The following is a 21004-nucleotide window of genomic DNA, read 5'->3' on the forward strand; positions in this document are numbered from 1 at the left end:
TTTGAAACCTGGCATTGTTACTTCCTAGCTATTTGACCTTGAACAAGTCATTTTTGGCCTTGGTACCTCCATTTCCTTGTGTTTAACAGGAGGAGAGTGTCAAAAGATGAGCTGAGCTGAGAGCTAGGCTGCTAGGCGACAGAGTGGTCAATTCAGACAACAAACCAGAATGAAAGTAACAGCCAAGCTTTTAATCACTTACTGTGATAGTACAAGCAAGAGGCTAAAGGAGAGAAAGCACCGACTCCTCCACTGTCTCATGTTTTCCCCCATGAAACAGTGCCAGGTGAGGGTCAGATGAGTCAGATGGATCAGCAGACATGGGGAATTGTCTCACTGCTGTGAGGGAGCCCCAAACAAAGGCTCTGGAAGTTTTATGGACATGGAGGCTGGAAGGAGGGTGGAGGGAAGGGTAAGAGGGAAAAGCACTGAGTACTGAGAGGGGTAAAAAGTGGCTTCCAGGCCCCTCACCTCCTCCTCACAAGGACCTTTTAGCAAAAGTGCCTGAGGAACGCCTCTGTCAAAAGCCCTTGTTAGAGAGCCCTCTGAATAGGGGTGCCTGAGCTAGGAATGTAGACATGCGTGAGAGTGTGGCTAATCAGGGAACTCCCCATAGAGACCACAGCACACTGGCTGCACACCATGTCTGCTGTGGAGAGGGCAGCTTTCCACATAAGAGCTGCCAGGGAAAGCCTTTGTAATTGCCCTGCTCTGGCTTGAAAGATCACGCATAGGGGTTTTGGCCAGGATCTGTTATTATCAACTTCATAGGGTTCTTATGAGCAATAAGTGAGTTAATATGTGTCAATCTGAGGGTGATTCTTATGAAAAAGAACTAAAAGGCCTTCTGATTATGATTTTGTGTATGAATTGACCATATGTGTGGACAAAAGTATTTTTAGAGTATGTGACAGTTGTATTTTCAATATACATGTGTTGATTTTTTATGTGTCTGCATTTCAAGTATGTTTTAGTAACCAGAAGGTAGTCTCTCATAGCTTTATCTCCCCAAGACACTTAAAAGAACAAACCTCAGATGCTCCAGATTCTAGAACCTTTTTCTTAGATCATACCAGATGCACCACTCATTCTCATTTGCTTTCTAGGACCAAACACTAGCTAAGTGGGAATGGGGGAATTGGCAAATTCATAGATAGCACTATATTCACAAACACAATTCCAAGACTAATCATTTTTTAAACCAGATGTTCTGCCTGCATTAAAAGCATTAGTTTTAAATATTATATTTTTCTTTTAATGACTCTTGCATTTTTTAGTAATTGTCCACTTCTAACTAATATTGCACATTGTGTTCTATATGGCTAACTTTCTTGGACTAGAAAAGACTTGTCTCGAACTAGAATAGAATTAAGCATGATTTATTACTTTACCAAGTTTTGTTACTCCTTCAATATTAAAATATTTACATAAAATAGATGCACTCTTCTAAGTTTGGACATTTTTTTTTTCTAAGTTTGGATTTCTGTAGTTAAGTAGAAGAAAAAGTAGCAAGAAAATTTACCTATAAATTTTAGTACAGCTTTGGTTTGGTTTGTGTGTATCATACATGTGCATATCTAATTTTATATATATATATATACACACACATACATGGAATCAAATCTCACATAACTTCTTTTAAAATATATTTAAAAATAAAAGCTCAAAATCTGAAAAACTTTGGAAACAATAAATGAACCCCTACGAATCCAAAGATAGCTTTTTGAAAAGACCTATAAAATAGGATTTTTTTCTGAAACTGATTTAATAAAAAAAACTAGAGAACTAAAGATCACTTATGAATTCAGATGCAATTATTCTCAACAAAATGAACAGATCTAGGAAGGCATTTTAAAAAATAATGCACTAAGATCAAGCGGCAGTTCTGTTGTCTCTTTACTACTGTTAATGAAAAAGTAAGGATTTGCACCTGACCTGTTTCAGAGAGGGCTTTCATTGCTATATTTGTAAGGAGGATTTCCAGGTTGATGGAAGTTCATTTTAAGAATTAATTTTAACTTAAGAACATTACAAGGAGGAAGCATAGTACATTTGCTAGCTTGGTTTCCTTCTCCCTTATCTCCTTGAGATGAAAGTGCATTATTTCACTTTTTGAGTAGATTTTTCAAAATAGATCTTTATTTTCATCATATGTGATAGGTTTCTCTTAATCAACTTTTTCATCAAATAACATATATATATATATAAAGTTAAAGAAATATAATCCCTGCTTTCTAGAAAGTGATGTTTATTCCTCAGCAGTACTAAACCTCACCTCCAGGTGGCAAAACAGCATTCTCTCATAATGATCCTTTCTTATTAATACTTAGCTCATCTCAGTCCTCATATTCATCATGCATTATGTGTGTCATTTTATTACCAATCATTATATATGTGAATAAAGACAAATATATCAAAATAAATACATTTGTATGTAATAAATACATTAAAAGTAAACATTTATATAAATGTGTACACACACACATAAATACACCTTACTTACAGCTTGCGACTATGAATTAGTTTCTACTTCCCTTTTATATATAACTCACCTAAAATCTGGAATAAATTCCATAGTCTCACCATTCTGGCCTTATTCTTTCACTGCCAATCCTCCAGCCTCTGCTACCAATGACTCCAGTCAATTCACAGCTGCGCTAGGCGCTCCCTCAACGACTCATAAGAGCCAGTGTGCCTGATTCCTTCAAAGCACAAATAATACCAATTAGTAACATGAATTTGTTAAAAATAAGAATGGTTATTTGGGGAACAGAGAGGCCCAAACTTGACTTCCATGTCCCTGTTCAATGTCTTGCAGGTGAAGATATGTCCCACTGCTGAGACCTCTGATCATTTAGAGACCGGAAGGACCAACTCCTTTAATTTCCCATAGGTCTTTTTGCCCTTTCTTTAGGTCAAGGCTCATTTCATTTTCTGTTTCTGAATTAGTGGAAACCGTGTAACAATTTGTAATGTAACAAATTGCCCACTCTAGGCATAGAATATGTCATGGCTCTCTTGGACAAATTTTAATAGTACATTTCCCAAAGCATGGGTTTTTTTAGTCTCAAATTATACCACATGTCCGTGGTGTGCTGGTAAATGTTTAGTAACTACTCTCTAAAAAGCAGAAGCAAAAGCCCCAATTTCTTGAACTGATTGTGATGGTATAAATATTCCTAACATCATCCCTTTCAAGCAGTCAATGTGGATTTTGGAAGAGATGCCCAGGTAGCACATCATTATGTAGCATTTCCACCATACGTTTCAGCATATGTAAATAAACTCAATTATATAAGTAATAGTAAAATATGTCAAATTAGGAAATAATTAATTTTAAGTATTAATTACCTTTGTTTTAATAAAACTTAATTGTGGGTTATATAAACATATAATAAAATTTAATTGTGGGTTTATACAATTTAATATTTAATATGGCTGTGTTTAACAACAAGCTCTCAAAATTCTAGAAAATCTAACTGTTGGCTCTCCACACTATGTACTGCCATGTGTGAATATCAACAGCTCTGTAGAGGTAAAGCGAGGGTAGGCCCAGTTCAATCGCTTAACATTTTCCTCTATGATGATGCAAAGAGAAAATTAGGCCAGCACATCATGCATGGTATGAACTGATTGTAGCCCCTGGTCTCTTGTGAGCAAATGCTGAATCACTCACACACACACACACACACACACACACACACACATACATACTTCAAGAAAGAACAACCTCTTTAGGGATAGGGCAGTTTAGCTTAAAATTTATGAAGGGAAAATATCTGACTCTTCAGGGTCATTTTCTGCTAATATTTTTCATTTAAATTATTAAACAATATACTTAAACTCTGCATTAGTGTTAACTTTCTCATTCCAGTTTTCCTCAATAATGAGTAGTCTTTACTTCTACTTTCTTAAAAAGCTTACAGAAGTGGTCCCTCTCAGAGTAAACAAGAGTTTCTGCCTCAAAGATTAACTCTGCTATACCCCACAGCATACTGCTCCAGCTCTTAAAATGCCAATTTTCCACCTTCACATATTTTTAGATTCGGTTTCGATCAATGAACATTAAATCTTCTTTATGACCATAGCTTGTTGGAAGAAAAATTATTTTTACACACAGCAACCAACAGAGACATAGTGTAACATGGTCTAGCACTACACAAGGACAAGATTCTTTATGTCTACAGGTAACCAGATTAATGGTTTCCCAACTGGGGCATGTAGCAGAATCCACTCCCAGAGATTCTGCCTGAGTAAGCTTTGTATAAAGATGATCATCTGGCTATCTTCAAAGTTCTGTTGATTCTAGGGACAAGTGAAAGTAGCTCTGGTTTAATATAATATTTTTATACTGGTAAATTGATTAGCAAAGCCTACTATGATACATACATTTTAGGCCATATGGTGATTCAACATTGGCATGGAATATTTGGGCTTGTTGAAAATGAAGCAATTACCAAATAAGAGTTCCTCTAAGAGTCCCTATAAGAATCCCTCTTAGTGAATTTGTAGCTCTCTGTTATATGAAACTTCTATGTCACTAATTTCAACAATAATAATAGCAATACTTTAAATGCCTGTGACCGTTGGGGCCTGGTGTATCACACTTAGAAATAAGGCATTTAAAGAACCCTATTTCTAATCCTCATATACTGTAAGGTAGGTATAAAAAGCCCCATCCGAGGTCTTTGAGAGCCTCCAGCTTGCAATTTCTAGTAATGAGCAGACTCACTGTCTTCCAATGAATGGTTGAAGAGATCACAATTTCCCAAAAAAGTAGGCCTCTGGGATTCAAATTGTCCATTTGAGAATAGACTTCATGTTTTATTGTTTCTCTGAAATTAATTTAAAGTAAATTTTACAAGAATTTTTCACTAAAATATGTGAATTTTTATTGAAAAAGATACATAACAACAAAGAAAAGTTGCTGACATTTTGAAACAGATTTCCACACTGTTCAAACAGAGTGGAGAAAGACCAAACAATCAGAATAATCAGGGTTTTTTTGGAGTAGTAACTACTAATATTTTTGAAATGGCGAGTTTTTAAAAAAGAATTGGAAAATTTTGGAATTTAATAATGCTTTTCTTGTTGCCATTTTTTCCTAAACAAACTCTATATTGGATATTTCCTTTAATGACAAATATAGAGTTAACTTTGCTGTGAGTACTTTTTAATTTTAAAATGATTTAGAACCACAAAAATTAAGCAAGGGACATTAATATAAAGTGATTTACAATAATAAACATCTGATGATCCTCCACTTTTTTTAAAAAAATGTACTTTCATTGTAGTTTAAGTCATCTGCTTTTGGGGAATTTGCAAAAACTGCTGAGCCTGGAAAAATTAGGTGTAGAGATTGAAATTGTAGTTTGATAAAAACTGAGTTAAATTTTCACAGAGACCCATCTTTACTAAATAAAATTATATATTCACTCAAATAGTAAGTACCAAACTAATGTAAAGGAAAGATTTACAAAGCATTCCATAGTTGATTTTTTAACGTAAAACCCTGTTTGTTTATTTGATGTTTAAAGCAACTGTGTAAAATTGAATGACAATTATACTGAGTCCATTCAGTTTTACCCTTTTCTGTTTTTCTCTGATGTGTTTGCACTATAGTGGGTGAGAGTGATTACGTGTCTGTCCTGTTCTGTAACCGTCATTCACAGATTTCATTACCATTCACATATTCATCCTTGTTTACTAATGAAAGTGTTTCATAGAATTCAGTTTCACAATTAAGTAGAATTTAAAGAGCTTACAATATTCCCTTTTTTTCTCTAATTTCTCTTCACTTGAAAAAAGCTAGGAAGAGAAAGGAAAATATTTACAAATAACTGAATGTGCAGACATTCAGGTTTCTTTTTTCATAACATTTGCAAAGAAGTTTTACTTCTGTAGAAGAATGGGCTCAGGGAAGAAACAATAAAAACAAAGGAAAAAAGTTTTACATGTGTCTTCCATCTTCTATTAGTGTTCTCCCATTGAGCCACTTTTATTTTAAAGTTTGGAGCATAAGTGGAGGAGAGACGGCTGGTTACACTGGATGGTTGGGGCAGGGGATGTGGTATCTCTACAGGGAACTTGGGAAAGATGAATAAGGAGATCAAGCAGCTAACCCATTTAGCAATCTTTCAAGCCTAGATTGTTACAAGCAGCCATATTCAACTTTTATTTAATTCTTTGCGGCCTGGCAGGAACAAATTATGTTCTATTTAGAGGTGATTCTTTTGCCAATTGTAGGTGCTCTTTCTAAGTAGAAAAGAAAAAATGGAGAGGAAATTATGCAGTGACATTTCTCTTAAAGTTCTCTGTAAAATATAAGGGAAATATATAAAAGAAATAAAAAAGGTTGAATAAAAAGTGCACAAGAGAAAAGTCATCTCAAAAGTATAATAGTTACCCTGATCAGCCACTTTCTTTTATTCTTCTACCTCCTTATGCTTTAACAAAGATTTTGATTTAGGTAGTTTTCCCCAAAATATTTTCTACAGAATGAATTCAACTCTGTACTCAAGAAGTAGAATACAGCATTAAACTAGTCATCTATAACATATGCCAAAGTATGTTTTCCAGAATAAAGAGATTGGCTTTATTAGGAAAAATTACAGTGATAACTCTAAAAGTTTTTAAAAGGCAATACAATGTTGGATAACCATTACTTCTACATTTCTAAATTCAAACATTTTATTGAAAAGACTGGCCATGTATTTTTAGTGTAATAAGCAAATATCTAAGTGTTCTTATAGTTGTGTGCTTGACAGGAATTGGCCCAGTTTGGCTAAGTAGAGAAAGATAAATTAATATCATGCACTTTTGCAACATTCTTATGAAATAGTAAATAATTTCTATTAGTACATGCAGTGGATTCAAACATTTTTTATGAGGGGGAAAAACCTAAGCATTGTTTCATCAATAGTAAATTAATTTACTAGTAAGAGTGTAATACGTGTTGAATACTTTTTTAAATATGTATATAGGTAATCAGAGAGAGAGAAAAATTAGCCATCTATGCTTTTCCTCTCCCCTCTTCTTATCTTCTCTACCAACACCTTTTACCTGACCTTATTCCAGGGCAAATCCCCCTGAATCTTCATCTTCTGTACATGATGATTCCTCTGCTTCTTTGCCTTATAGCAGAGCTCAAGCTGTGGGTTTCAACCTGAGGTTGAATCTTGAGGCCAAGAGTTTCTCACTGCAGTTGATTAGCTCCTCTACCCCTTATTTTTCTCATGGAAGAATGCATTGGGATAATAGATTGAAATATTGTGAGGATAGGGAGTGGGATGGAGAGGGGCACCTTTTTTAATGCTCTTGATATCCACCTATAGCACCCTCCACCCTGTCATCATCTGCTAAACTGCTCGTTTTTCACATACATCCAATATTTTGGCAAGTAACCCCAAATCATCTTTTTAACTTCGTGAGGGTCATTCTCTAAGTGACTTTGAATAAATGCCTGTGTTAATGATCTCATTCAACATCTTTGCCTAATGGTTTCTTGACCTAAAATCCATTGAACTTCCTTGGTATTTGCACTAATCTTGTCAGAAACCAGCCCTTATTGTGACATAATTAAACTTTGTCTTCCTATGTGTGTTCTAATCTATCTTGGGATCTCTGCCCTCTTTTGTTCCAAATGACTGTTCATTCTATTCTTGTATCTGCTAACATAAATTAGATAAATTAGATACCTGGTTGTATTGGTTAAGAGTTGGGCTCTGGAGCTGGTATTTCTGAGCTCATAAGCCAATCCCAGGCTTATGACTTACTGTATGATCTTGGGTAAGTTATGAAATATCTCTGGCCTCAGCTTCCTAATCTGTAGTAGTACATTTCTCCTAAGGTTCTCATGAAAAATAAATTGCCTAGGACCAGGCCTGGTACATAATAAAATTGGAATATATCTAAGTTACAAGTGACTCTTTAATATGCTGGCTAACAAAGGCTTTTATTCTAATGAAAAGATTTATGTTTCATATGATTACAAGACCAAAAACGTTTTTTAGAAAAAGGAAGCTGGGGCCGAATGGTAGGTAGTGGGGCTGATATTTAGGCTTAAATAATTTGCAGTGTAATACAATATATGTATATGCAGCAGTGGTTTGCAAATCATTTATTCTTTTTTTCTATAAATAATAACTCAATTTCTAGATCTGTCTAATAGCACATCAAGAAGGAACTCCACTGAAATAGATTTTTGATGGAATGGGATTTTTAAAATATATATCCATTATCCTGGAATTTTAGTTTTTGTGTATGAACTTCAAAGTTGAATTAATGAAAACATTCTACACCAGACATTTTAGGCTTATTTCTTACTGTAATGCCTTTTGCATCACTTTCTTATAACCTCCATCAACTTTTAAAAATCACATTTTTATTCCATAGGCTTACAGTGGCATTTTAGAAATGTTCCTATTTGTTAACGTGGGTTGTTTTTATTTTAAGTGTGAGAACTTGAAGAGAGATGTGTATGTGTGTGTGTATGAATATATATTATTTATGTGTGTATACACACGCACACACATAAAGAGCTAAGTCTCTTTTTTAATAGCTAAGTATTTTTGGCAGATGAAAAAATGGTCGTAACATAAGATGAGACTTCTGGCTGCTATACAGAAGAGTTTGTTTAATATTGTGCCATGGAGCTACCTAATCTTTTCCAATTTGTTACCCATTTTTCTTTGTTATCTGTCTCAGTGATGTCTCATCTCACCAACTGACTGCTATAGGCTAGCAATCTGTAACTCAGGCTCAATCTCAGATATAATAAAAAAGGGAGGCTACAAGATTAATGGCTTCAGCCATAATTATAAAATCCCAAACCACAGACATTATAAGACCTTTCAAAATTGACTTGGGGTTGAAGAAGCTGTGTTAGCACCATGATGTGAAGATACTGACCTCTTAGTAAAGGAAATGTTGGTTTATTCAATCTAGGAAGCCTATTGTGTTTCAAGCACTGTTAGAAATCGTGGAGAAGAAATTGTTCCTTCCCTTAAGGAACTTGAAATAATTTTGTTTATCTCAGTTGCCCCATGATTATACCCATTTCTTATTAATTCATAGAGGAGATAGATCTAGTCTTGAAACTGTCAAGTGGAAGCCAGATGAAGCACAGGCTGCCCACGGAGACCATGCTACACATACACACTATGGGAATTTCTTTATGCTCATGGTGAAAAAGACCCAGAACATTGCTCCTTAAGTACTGAATACTCTGATAGGATAAAAATTACAAGTATGGGAATATTCACTATCTTCTTTTTCAACCAGCTCAAACATACTGTGTCTGCCTGATACTTTCAGCCACCAGATCAAACTATCCTTCCACCTCCAAAAACACACATACACACACACACACACGCGCACACACACACACACACACGAAGTATTCCTAGAATGTTGTAATGCACATGTAAGATAGATAATAAAAAATGGACAAAAAATTATTTAAGCAGAGAGCTGAATGGAATTAAAAAAAAGAAGAATGTCTGAATCCATCAATCACATAATAATGATACAATGGCTGTGGGGGTAGAAGGACAAAAGCTTTGTGATAGGGGAAGACGGAAAGAGAGACAGTGCTGGGGGTGTGGTTGTGGTGAATGGGAGACTTCACAGAGTGAGAGTTGTGTGAGAAAATTGGGAAATGAGAAAAAGTTTAGAACTGTTGCCATGGGCAATGCTTTGGATCCCATTTAATGTCCTTTGAGAGTAGTAAATTTCCTTTGCTTGAATTTTGGCTGTCAAACCATGGTTCTCAAACGTGACACCACTCACAAAGTGCACACGTGGGTGGTTACAGTTCCTCAGAGATCCATTAGCATGTCTGACTAACAATCTTACAGATGAAGGTCATGCAGTGGGCCGAGACCCCAGCATCAGCGACATCTAATCCTCTTCACTAACCCAAACTATTGCTCCATCCATGGGTGTCTGTCTCCCTTTCTGAAAATGCCTGTCCTCCTGCTTTCCCTCCATGTACCCAGCTTCAAGTGTACATGGAGGGAAGTGAAGTTCCCATAACAGAGTGAGATTTCGCTGGATTTAGGTTATTAGTAACATTAGTGACAAAAAAGTTGTGGCTTTTCACAACCTTGTCAAAATATGCAGAGACCTTTGAAACCTACTTGTCCTTGTCTGCCAACCTTGTCAAAGTCCCTAAGGTATTACCACCTGCCCCTTTCCTATTGTTTGACTTGTGGTACGTTACTGATCGTTTCAACACTGTCTGCATAAACACTCTGTCTTCTTGATTTATCTGCCATATCACCTCTGACTCTTTCCCTGTCTTTGTCCCTCTTCGCTAGTCTTTAATATTTTTATGTCAAGTGTTGTGATGGAGGAAGACGGGAGCTAACATCGATTGATGCTTTTATGCCAGACCTTTCACATATGTTATGCCTCTTACTCATCTCTAACAACTATATGAAGTAGATATTGTAGGGATCAAGCCTCTTGGTCCCCTAAAGATTTGCTAAAAAGTCATTGACATGAGGCAGATTGATTAATAGGAGAAAAGACATACAAATTTATTTAGCATGTGTAAATGAGAGCCTTCAGAATGAAGACCCAAAGGTACAGGGGAAATTGTCCATTTTTATGATTAGGTTCAACAAAGTATGGACAGCCATGTAATCTAATGCCGACAGACTGAGTGGGGCAACTCAGCAAGGCCTGTCTGTCTAAATTCTTCTTGGCCTCTCTGAGCATGCACGGGTGTGGGGTAGGATCCTCTCTGGAATGGGGGTCTTATTACCTACAATCAAACAAGGTAGGTCAGAAAATTTCTTTATGGCCAATTTTTACGCAGAATAATTTTAGGTTTCATGGCTGGCTTTCAAGACAAAAGGGGTTCTGGCTTTTATGACACGCCTTGGGGAAGAGAAGTTCTAGTTTCCATGGCTTAGCCTCAGGGGAGAATAGGACTGAGAGACTGGAAGACGGGAGATGGTCAGAGGAAAACTTTTGCTTCTGGGGCCTTCATTTTAGGGTAATGTTTTCTGAGTCCCAATGGTATCATAATCCATATTTTATTAATGAGGAAAGCCAAGTCTTAGCTAAAGTTCCTTACCCAAGGTCCCACCAATTGTAAATGATGGAGACTGAAGGCAGATAAAAATGATTTCATAGCTGATGTTTTTCACGTTTTACCAGCACTTAGTGAAAGCTTATATTTTCTGAATTTTACCAGCACTTATTTCTCTAAGTGTTCATTTATACCTGTACTTATATCTATATATGTGTGTGTAAGTGTGTGTGTGTATGGCAATATTGTAAATTAGTTACATACTCATAGTATTTTCAATATTTTAGCTTCCCTAAACTGTGAACTCTAATTTCCTATTGCATTCTCCTTTAGAAATAAATGCCAATTACTAAAATGTGTTTATATTTAATTGACATCTATTTTAGCCCCATTTACTGTTGAACTTTAATTAACAAGTAATAGAATCAAGATAATTGCCAATTAGAAATGAAATAATGGTCAAAAACAAAAGTTTTTGACTAGTAAACATGTTATGTGTAAGAAGTGCTGATGTGCCACAAAGGGGTAAGTCCCTGTTTGTACTTAAAGGATGCTTTGCATTTTCTTACCTATAAAATAGGACAAATAATAGTCCTAATCCTATAATGTTGTGAAAATCAAATGAGCTAATATGTGTAAAACAGTCTACAGAGCAGGATATAGAAAGTGCTCAATACACTATATGATGTGGTGAAGTTGATGCTGTCCATGATGCTGTCTAGATGGGACTGTGCAAAAAGTCTAAGGTAAACACTTAAGTACAAAGTATAAAAACAGAGTGAGAGAAGTTAGCCAACCTGCCTGAGGAATGACACAACTAATAACAGAGAAGAATGAACATTCTGGTATGTCTCCTGCCAGATAGACATTGTCTGTAAGTACATATTTATTAGTATTTCCATGAAATACTGATCTAGAACCACAAATGCAGGAATTTACATTTATCTTATTACATATCATATTTTTAGTTTTGTCTCATCATTTCATCTACTAAGTTCTTTTTATATCTGAATGGTTATTCTCCATTAGAGCATTCACTACCCCTTGCAAATTTATGTCCTTTGCAAATATGATAAGCATATTTCAAATGTTTTATCCAACTCCATGATTAAAAGGACAAATAAGATAGATGTGTATAGAGGCCTTTGGCACACTTCTAGATCCAACACATCAATCTAGGCCAGCTAGCACATAGTCCTTTTATCAAATGTACTGATACATGTGCCAGTCATCTCCAAATCCACCCAACTATTTCAGATCCCATCAGTGTCTTCCAAAAGGATACAATGAAAGACATGGTCAAAGTCTTTCTGATATCCATATCATCTTTCCATGAACTACAAATCTGCTGAAAAATATGAGGTGAAATTAGTGATATTTTCTTAATGTGTATTTTCATTTAAAAATATGTATTGATCTACATGTACCAGCAAACAATATCCCCAAAAGCAAAATATTTAATTATTTTTAATTTTACTATGTCTACATGATGGAAGGCAAATCCACCAAAAATATTAAAAATCACAATGATTTAATATCACCCAAAAATGTTTATGATAACAATATAAAGTAAAAATTAGTAGGTCACAAAAATATAAAATATTATATTATTTTAAAGCTATTAACAAAATGAAAAACACCAAAAATCAAAGGTTATGAATATTTTTCTTCTTTTATATTTATTTTCATTTCATAACATTTCCAATTTGAACACAGAAATAAAATCTAGCAATCTAGAATATTTAATATTTAATAGTAATTGGTCAGGGAAGTCATTCAAAGGTGGCATCTAAAAAGAAAAGTAAGTGGGTAAGCCATTTGGTCACAAGCTATCAGAGAAAGAGATCCAGAGAGGAAACAAAGGAGCCCTAATTGAGGAGTGACCTTGTATGTCCTAAGAACAGATGAGAGCAAGAGGAGTAAACCAGATAGGGTTACTGAGGCACGGAGGAGAGGGCTGACCATTGAAGGTTCTTGAGCATAGTAGTAAGGACTTTAATTTCTGCTATGAGAAAGATGGAGAAATATGAGATTTGACATGATCTGACTGGGAAGATCACTCTGGCTAATATATTGAGAAGAGATTGTAAAGGGACCAGGGCAGAAACCAGGACAACCATTATAAGATTACTGCATTAATTCAAGAAAGAGATGCTAGTGGTTTGTATTCCAGTAATAATGGTGCAGGTGGTGAGACATGACTAGATACTAGAAGTATTTTGAAGTTAGAGAACAACTGGATATGTCAACAAATTTGGATCTGGACCATAAAAGAAAAAAAAAAAAAAAAACTGAGGATGGCTCCAAAATTTTTGGCTTGAGCTTCTGGAAGGATTGAGCTACGATTGAGCTAAGATGGGGAAGACTATACAGAAATAGCTTTTTGGTGGGGTGGAAAGATCATGGATTCAATTTTGGACATGTAAATTTTCAGATGCCTGCTAATCATACAGGTAGAGATGTTTTGTAAGAAGCTGGAAGCATAAGCTTATATTCCACAGGGTCTGCGCTAGAGATACAGACTTTGGAAAGTGCCATACTAATAGAGTTATATGAGAATTAAATATATATACATATTATATATATGTATATATAATGCTTAAAACATCCCTGGAAGGACTATCACCACATTTGGCTGAATAGGTTGTGTACTGCAGACCTCCAAGGGGATATCTCCTAGATAGAGTACTCTCTGAAGGGAGCTTCTAGATGCCCTGGGTGGCACTGGTAGTTTCATAGTAAGTGCTCACTATTTTTATTGTTGTTGTTTGTAGACACCAGACACATCTTAATATATTCTTTAGGTTTTCAAGTAAGATTTTTCAGTTTGTTCAAACCTCTTATTTATACATTCAGAAATACATTTGACATTGATTGGAACTAATTCTGTTCCCCAGTAAGTGGAATTCCTATCTTCTCTGTGCTAACAGCTATAAACAGTGATAATTAATGCTTTTTAAGTGCTTGATTTGGAACAAATATTTGACAGTGTCATACATGAAAGCTTTTAGTTTTTCAGGAAAAATTTACTATATCCTTATAATTTAGAGTGATTTTATGTTATTAATAGTATAACTTTTCCTAAAAGCATTTGGAGCCTTTAACATTATACTCTTTGAAATTCATTTCTATTGGTTTTAGTAGCCTAAAGGATTTTGAAGGTATGTTGGGAGGAGTGTAGAAAATACAGAACAGTAGTATCATAGACAGTACTGTACCAGACCTTTTCACTCAACGAGAAATAATTCCTTTAGTCAGTCTGTTCATGTTCATTTCATTTTTGGCCTGGTATGTATTAGATTACTTCTATTAGTTATTCTTACAATCACATGAGTGTGTACATATAAGCAATAATCAACACTCTTAATTCTAAACAGATGATTATCAGTTGTCCTTTTAACTGTGTAATTTGTGTTGATCTGGCCATTCTTCTTAAATCTATATGTAAAAACAGATCTACACTTAACATGCTAATGTTGAGTGTAATGGAGTAGCTGTTTGCTTGCATTTATGATTTAAGAGGTTTTGAAAAAATGACACTCTCATAGGTTTCCCCATCCCAGCCTGTCCAGCCTTCTATTTGTACCTGGGATTTCTGACATTGTCACACCTCCTCTGGATTGATCTGTATTTCCAGAAGGCATTGGGAAAAATAAAAATTCGCAAAGGAGGCTCATTCTCTTCAAACCTTTGCACAATTCTGTGCGCCAGATTAACTGGCCTGTCCATTAGCTATCTGTGTGAAATCCTGTCTGAGGAGGTGCTGGGGGAGAAACTCTGTGCTCTGGCAGTCATAGATTAGCAGGAAGGAGTGGAACCCCTGAGAGAGGGGTGGATAGAAGTGTTGCAGACTAAACTTGGTATATTCCACACTTCTGTTCAAAATTAATCTTGATCAATATGTGAATATATATACTATTCTAAATCTTTGGACTATAGATTGCTTGACTAAATAACATGATGGTATTTGTAGAAAAATCAAATTTAACAAGGTTGATATTACTTATTTCTTCTTCATTATAGTGATTACTTAAAATATTTTGATCTACTAAGTCCTGATTTAATTATTGTGAAATGAAAAATTCCAACAGTATTTTTAAAAAAATTTTAACTCCATCTTCCTAGCAAGTAAAAATACCTGCCCATCTTTTTCTATCAAAATGTATGAAAGTTAAAGGTTCCATTCAATAATTAACTTTTGAATTAAAGGGCAAGAGAGGAAAATTGAATTGAGACTGGAAGAAAAAGTAAGGATAATTTAGCATAACAAAAGTGTGGGGATGAATAAACACATGACAATGAGAACTGTTAGATAAGAACAAGGGAAGTATTAACATCTGATAAAGAAGAACAATTCTACATTACAGTAATGCCATTAATACCTACCAATAAATCATTTGCTGAAATTATATTGAGACTACTATCATATGGGTGGTTTGTAATAATTCAAATTTGAAAAACACAGCTCTGTACTTTTTAGTGCTGCTGGTAAAACAAAATGCAATTTGATGGAAATACATCCACAAATAGAGGAGTAAACACTGGGACATGAGAGCCTGCTAGATTTTTACATTGTTTAAGTCTGAAAGTTTGGTTACAAAGCATCCAATCAGATCTAACACTTAAAATATTGTCTCATAATATGGCTGTGATGCTAACAGAGTTTGGAATTATATGCCAAGGCATTATCTCATATGTAGTCATCATCTTGGAACCATCAGCATCTCAATTTCTGGAACTTCTTAAGTTAAAATGGCATTTATCAAAAAGACAGGCAATAATGAATGCTGGTGAGGATGCGGAAAAAGGGGAACCCTTGTACACTGTTGGTGGGAATGTACATTAGTGCAATCACTATGGAGAATAGTATAGAGGTTCCTCAAAAAACTAAAAATAGAACTACCATACGACCCAGCAATCCCACTGCCTGCTATATATCCAAAAGAAAGGAATTTAGTATATTGAAAAGATATCTGCACTCCCACACTTATTGCAGCACTATTGACAATAGCCAAGATTTGGAATCAACCTGAGTGTCCATCAGCAGATGAATGGACAAAGAAATTATACATGTACACAATGGAATATTATATAGCCACAAAAATGAAATCCTGCCATTCTCAACAACATGGATGAAACTGGACAACATTAAGTGAAATTCCAAGCACAGAAAGACAAATCTCTTGTGTTCTCACTAATATGTGGGATCTAAATATTAAAAACAATTGATCTAATGGAGAGTAGAATGATGGTTACCAGAGGCTGGGAAAGGTAGTGTGTAGGGGCAAATAAAGTGGGGATGGTTAATCAATGCAAAAATATAGTTAGTTAGGTAGAATGAATAATATTTGATAGCATAACAAAGTGACTACAATCAACAATGTTAGGGTATACTTTAAAATAACTAAAAGAGTAGAATTGGAAAGTTTATAAGACAAAGAAATGATAAATGCCTGAGGTGACGGATACTCCAATTACTCTGATTTGATTAATTCATATTGTCTGTATCAATATATCACATGTACCCTATAAAAATATACAACTATTATATATCCATAATTAAAAATAAAAACAAACAGAAAGTAAAAAATAAAAATATGAATGCCTGTACCTCATCCCAAACTGTAAAATTAGCATCTTGCACAAGCCACCCAAGTGTCAACACTAACTTTTGGAAACCATGACCTAAAACCAGTTTCTACCCTACAAATCAAACCACATCATTTCAATGCTGCAAAACCTTGACCAATTCCATAACACCAATACAGAGTAAATGTCAAACTGGTTAAAAGGCTTTCAAGACACTTTGTAAACTCACTCTCCAGCTTCTATTAATCATGCAAACTATGCTCAAAAGACCCTAAACTACTCATTATGGCTCCAAAGGGTTATGCTCATCCATGCCTGAGTGTCATTGCTGCAGTTAATTATTGAACCTGAAACTCTTCTTGCCTCCCCTAATCTACTAGACAAACTGCCTAGTAAGGCACAACTGAAATGCAGAACCTTTTTCAAATCCTTCCTCTCCACTTTATGCATAACTGTATTTAAGCAAATATTATGGTTATAATACTTATTTGCCTTTTTCCTAGAGCTTAAAAGCTCGTTGAGGGCAAGACATTGACTTATTCATTTTTCTATTTCCCCCACCAAGAATAGGGACTGGTTTAGCAACCAGGGTTGGGGAACTTGTGGCCCTGGGGCCACATGTGGCCTTCTAGATCCTTGAGTGCAGCTTTTTGACTGAATCTAAATTTTACAGAACAAATCCTGTTAATAAACGGATTTGTTCTGTGAAGTTTGGATTCAGTCAAGGGGCCGCACTTGGGGATCTGGAGGGCCACATGTTGCCTTGAGGCCACTTCCTTATTTTGAAATATATGGTCATAAAAAAGATATTATTCTCTCACTTCTTTCCCTAGTAAAAGTAGTTTTAAGAGGTCAAGACTCCTAGTTTTTAAAAGGACTGAAAGAAGAACCCAAGGATATAACTGCATTGCTTTTAGCTAGAGGCAGTTTGAGAATATAATCTTTTATGGTTGCCAATGACTTCATATTTTCTAACTCTTCAACTATCCTGGCATATTACTTGCAGAGAGTATTACAGAAGTAGATATTGAAGCCCATCCCTGTCAGGCGGTCACACAAACAAGCAAAACTTCTAGCATGAATTTATGACCCTTAAAAATATAAAAGCAGTTCAGGCACTGTAGTTCCTAAAAAAGAATGTAAAGGCTACATTTTTAGTAACATCTGCTGGACCAGCATAAAAGATGAACTTAGTCACATTTGCTAGCTTCCACGATGAATAATGCATTGTCAAAGCAGAGGGATTGCCTGTGAATTAAAATAATGCTGATGTGGAATAATCAGCATTTATTTCAAAAATCAAAATAGTAACTAAAGTAATAGAAATGGTTGTTTAAAATTCTGTTTTGTTTCTTATTTCAGCTCTTTGAGTCAGAAAAACAGGAAGTATTAATTTAATTAACTCTATCACTAATCTGTGTGAAAATGTCAGATTCTTCATTTTTAAGTGAAAAAGTGTCACATTTTCTCACACAGTTTTAAAAGAATTATTGCAATAAACAATGGCAAGAATAATGTAATAGGTTGAGACATGGAAATGGGCGGATTTGTACAGCACTGGCAAACTTCCCAAACACTGCTCCCATTTACGTATTCTAGTATCTGACTGATTTCTCTCTTTGTAGTCCTCGTTTAAAAAACATACTTCCGGGGGAAGAAGTTTATAAAATGAGTTCACACTAAAGTACTAGTGCCATATGAGATCTCTTTTTCACATGAAATCAGGACTCCTAGTGGTACTGCTGAGAACCTGAGAACATAGGGCAGAAAGAAAAGTCCCATTAAGATATTAGGCTATAGTTAAATTATTTGTTAGAAGGAGACAAATAAGGGGCATTTTAGAGTTCATGCTTATCCTCTCCACTAAAATGGTGTGGGGTGGTCTCATTTTACGTGACACATATGCATATATATATGTATATATATCATTGTATAAGGAATGTAGCAGACTTCTAAGCCAGTAAGCATTACATAGGGAATGGTCTAGCTCAACCTGTCTTTGTCCGACTTCTTTTTCCTGTATTATGGGACTGGTAAAAATTTAGATTTATTGGCTTTTTTCCCATAGAAGGTGAACATTAGATACACAGTCATCAAAACTTTTTCCCTTCAAAATCATGTCGAATTAATTCTAAACTCTATAGGAATAGTAACCATATCTGTTTCGGTTCAATATTTAATCTCTGTTAGTTAACATAGTACCTAATACATAGAATGAAAAAGGTACTTATGAAATAATTATGAATAGATGAATGAAAGGAAGGTAGGAAGGAAAGTTTCCAGGAAGTTTTATTGTTTTCCTATGCTAGACAGATAATTTCTAGGGAAACTCTTTAATATACCACCTCATTTCTTTGATACTTTTGGGCAGCAGAAATGGTGAGGACAAAAAGTTAAAAACATACTTTAAAACATATTCAACCAAAATATTCCATAAAACTACACTTCCCAATTATCTGCAAGCATCAAACTAAGGTTATAGGTGTAAAAGTATAGTAAATGCATTAATTCTAAAATATCTCTGATTGAATATATTTTGGTCAGATATTGTAACATTTACTTAATTGTTAATTGACAACAACTCAGTGAAAACTGTTAACACAAATGTCATATATTGCACTGTTTTGAACTTCAAAGATAAACTAAGCAGGTGGGTGGATTCCAAAACAGTCAAAGGTCTAAACAAGCAGTAAAAAAAAAAAAAAAAAAGTGAATGGAAGTATATTCAATTCAAGATCCTCCAGTGCATTTGTGGTGATGGAATTCTGAAATATGTGGACCAAGTGATCATCTTCTCTTGGTCTCCAAAGGGGGTGGAGGAAGTATAAGCTTAAGTAAAATCCAAAAAGAGAAACAGTTACTAGTGGCTTTCTTTTATAGCAATAAGAGATATTTTTGTTTAAATACAGATAAAAAATTGAAACTACTTAACAAAATCTCATAACAGCAAGTAGACAGTCAAAGTTAAATTATTTAAATTTTTGTGTGTGTGTGGGTACTATATTCCTTGTTTTCAAATACGTGGGCCTTGCCCTGTTGCTTTGTCGAGAACCATAAACGATATTTCTAGCAATATGCTGGTAATATGAACCTGGGAGCAGGTTTCTGGGTGGTAAATTGAAACTTGAGTTGAAGAATTTTAACCCACTAAAAAAGAAATATTAAGAGTATTAAAATATCTAATATTACTTATCTTTTTTATTTCTTGTTTTCCAGTTAAACAGTATTTTTGCCACAAAGAATAAACCCAAATATTTTATAAGCCCAAACACAATTAAAGAAATCATAGATGAAATGGTAGATCATCCTTTGCTTCAAATATCTTCAATTAACAAAACACTTAATTGGTTGAATTAGAAGGTTTTAAGAAAAAATATTAACATTAGCTACTTTCTCATAAAAAGTTTGTACTGCAAAAAGTTTTCACTGTTTCCTATTTTGTCTCACAGTCCTTTCTAATTTCCGCTGGTATAAATCAATTTAGATTTATTAGCTTTGTACAAAAGAACTCCAGTAAGTTTTTAATAATAATTATCATTATCACTGATTAAAGTTATATTGTTCAGGCCAGATGGAGTCCTTTTCCTGTCAGCTACAATGAGCTTGCATTATGTAGTTATAATGTGTTTGGATCTAAATAAACAGATGGCAGAGTGACAGGATATTATATACTAGTGATGTCAGCAGCAGTGCTTCACAAACAAAATTGCTTTAAATAAACTCTGTTGTAATAAGAATCCCACTATTTTTAAGAGATGACTGGAATTGAGCCTAAGTATTGTATTAACTTGGAAATAGTACTGTTCACTTCCAGAAGGGTAGACCATCAGAATGGTTGAGGTTCAGCCAGAGAAATTGTGATTGCTGAATCTGTATCTTAACCATGTAAGCATTTAACATTATATGCTCACTCAGATAGTTTCATTGGAGGGGGGGAAAAGCCCTCCAAATTATAAACATTTCCAAATGGAGGAGTGATTAATAAAAACTGTGGGTAAGGAAATATGGAAACATTTGATAAAACACTATTTGATAATATTTACAATACAACTAACTCTGTTAAACACTGTGATTAGGATTATCCCATTAACAATTAATATTAGAAAATTGAAGGAGAAGATTTAGTAAGAAGCATATTATGGAAAAGCTTTAGTCTTTAATAGATTGTCATGGGTTTTCATTCTAAAAATGAGCCATGTGTCCCTAGAACTTAGAATGAACCTATGAAATTTAGAAAAAAGGTTCAAGGAAAGTCATTTTACATGATTTCTTCTAGTTAATATTCTTTATTTTGATTCTTCATGGGAATTTCTCTGTGGGACAACTATGTTTATTAAGGCAAATACCCATAGTAGATGAAGATGCCATTATAGGAGA

At 34.7% G+C, this 21004-nt stretch overlaps 1 protein-coding gene across 1 annotated transcript in view; it reads left to right on the forward strand.

The window, feature by feature from the left end:
* Positions 1-21004, forward strand: part of ERBB4 (erb-b2 receptor tyrosine kinase 4) — a 665849-nt gene that overhangs the window by 317754 nt on the left and 327091 nt on the right. The gene's annotated exons all lie outside the window — the stretch shown is intronic.

The sequence above is a fragment of the Eulemur rufifrons genome, chromosome 1 (assembly GCF_041146395.1).
Source record: "Eulemur rufifrons isolate Redbay chromosome 1, OSU_ERuf_1, whole genome shotgun sequence".
Taxonomy (NCBI): Eukaryota; Metazoa; Chordata; class Mammalia; order Primates; family Lemuridae; genus Eulemur; species Eulemur rufifrons.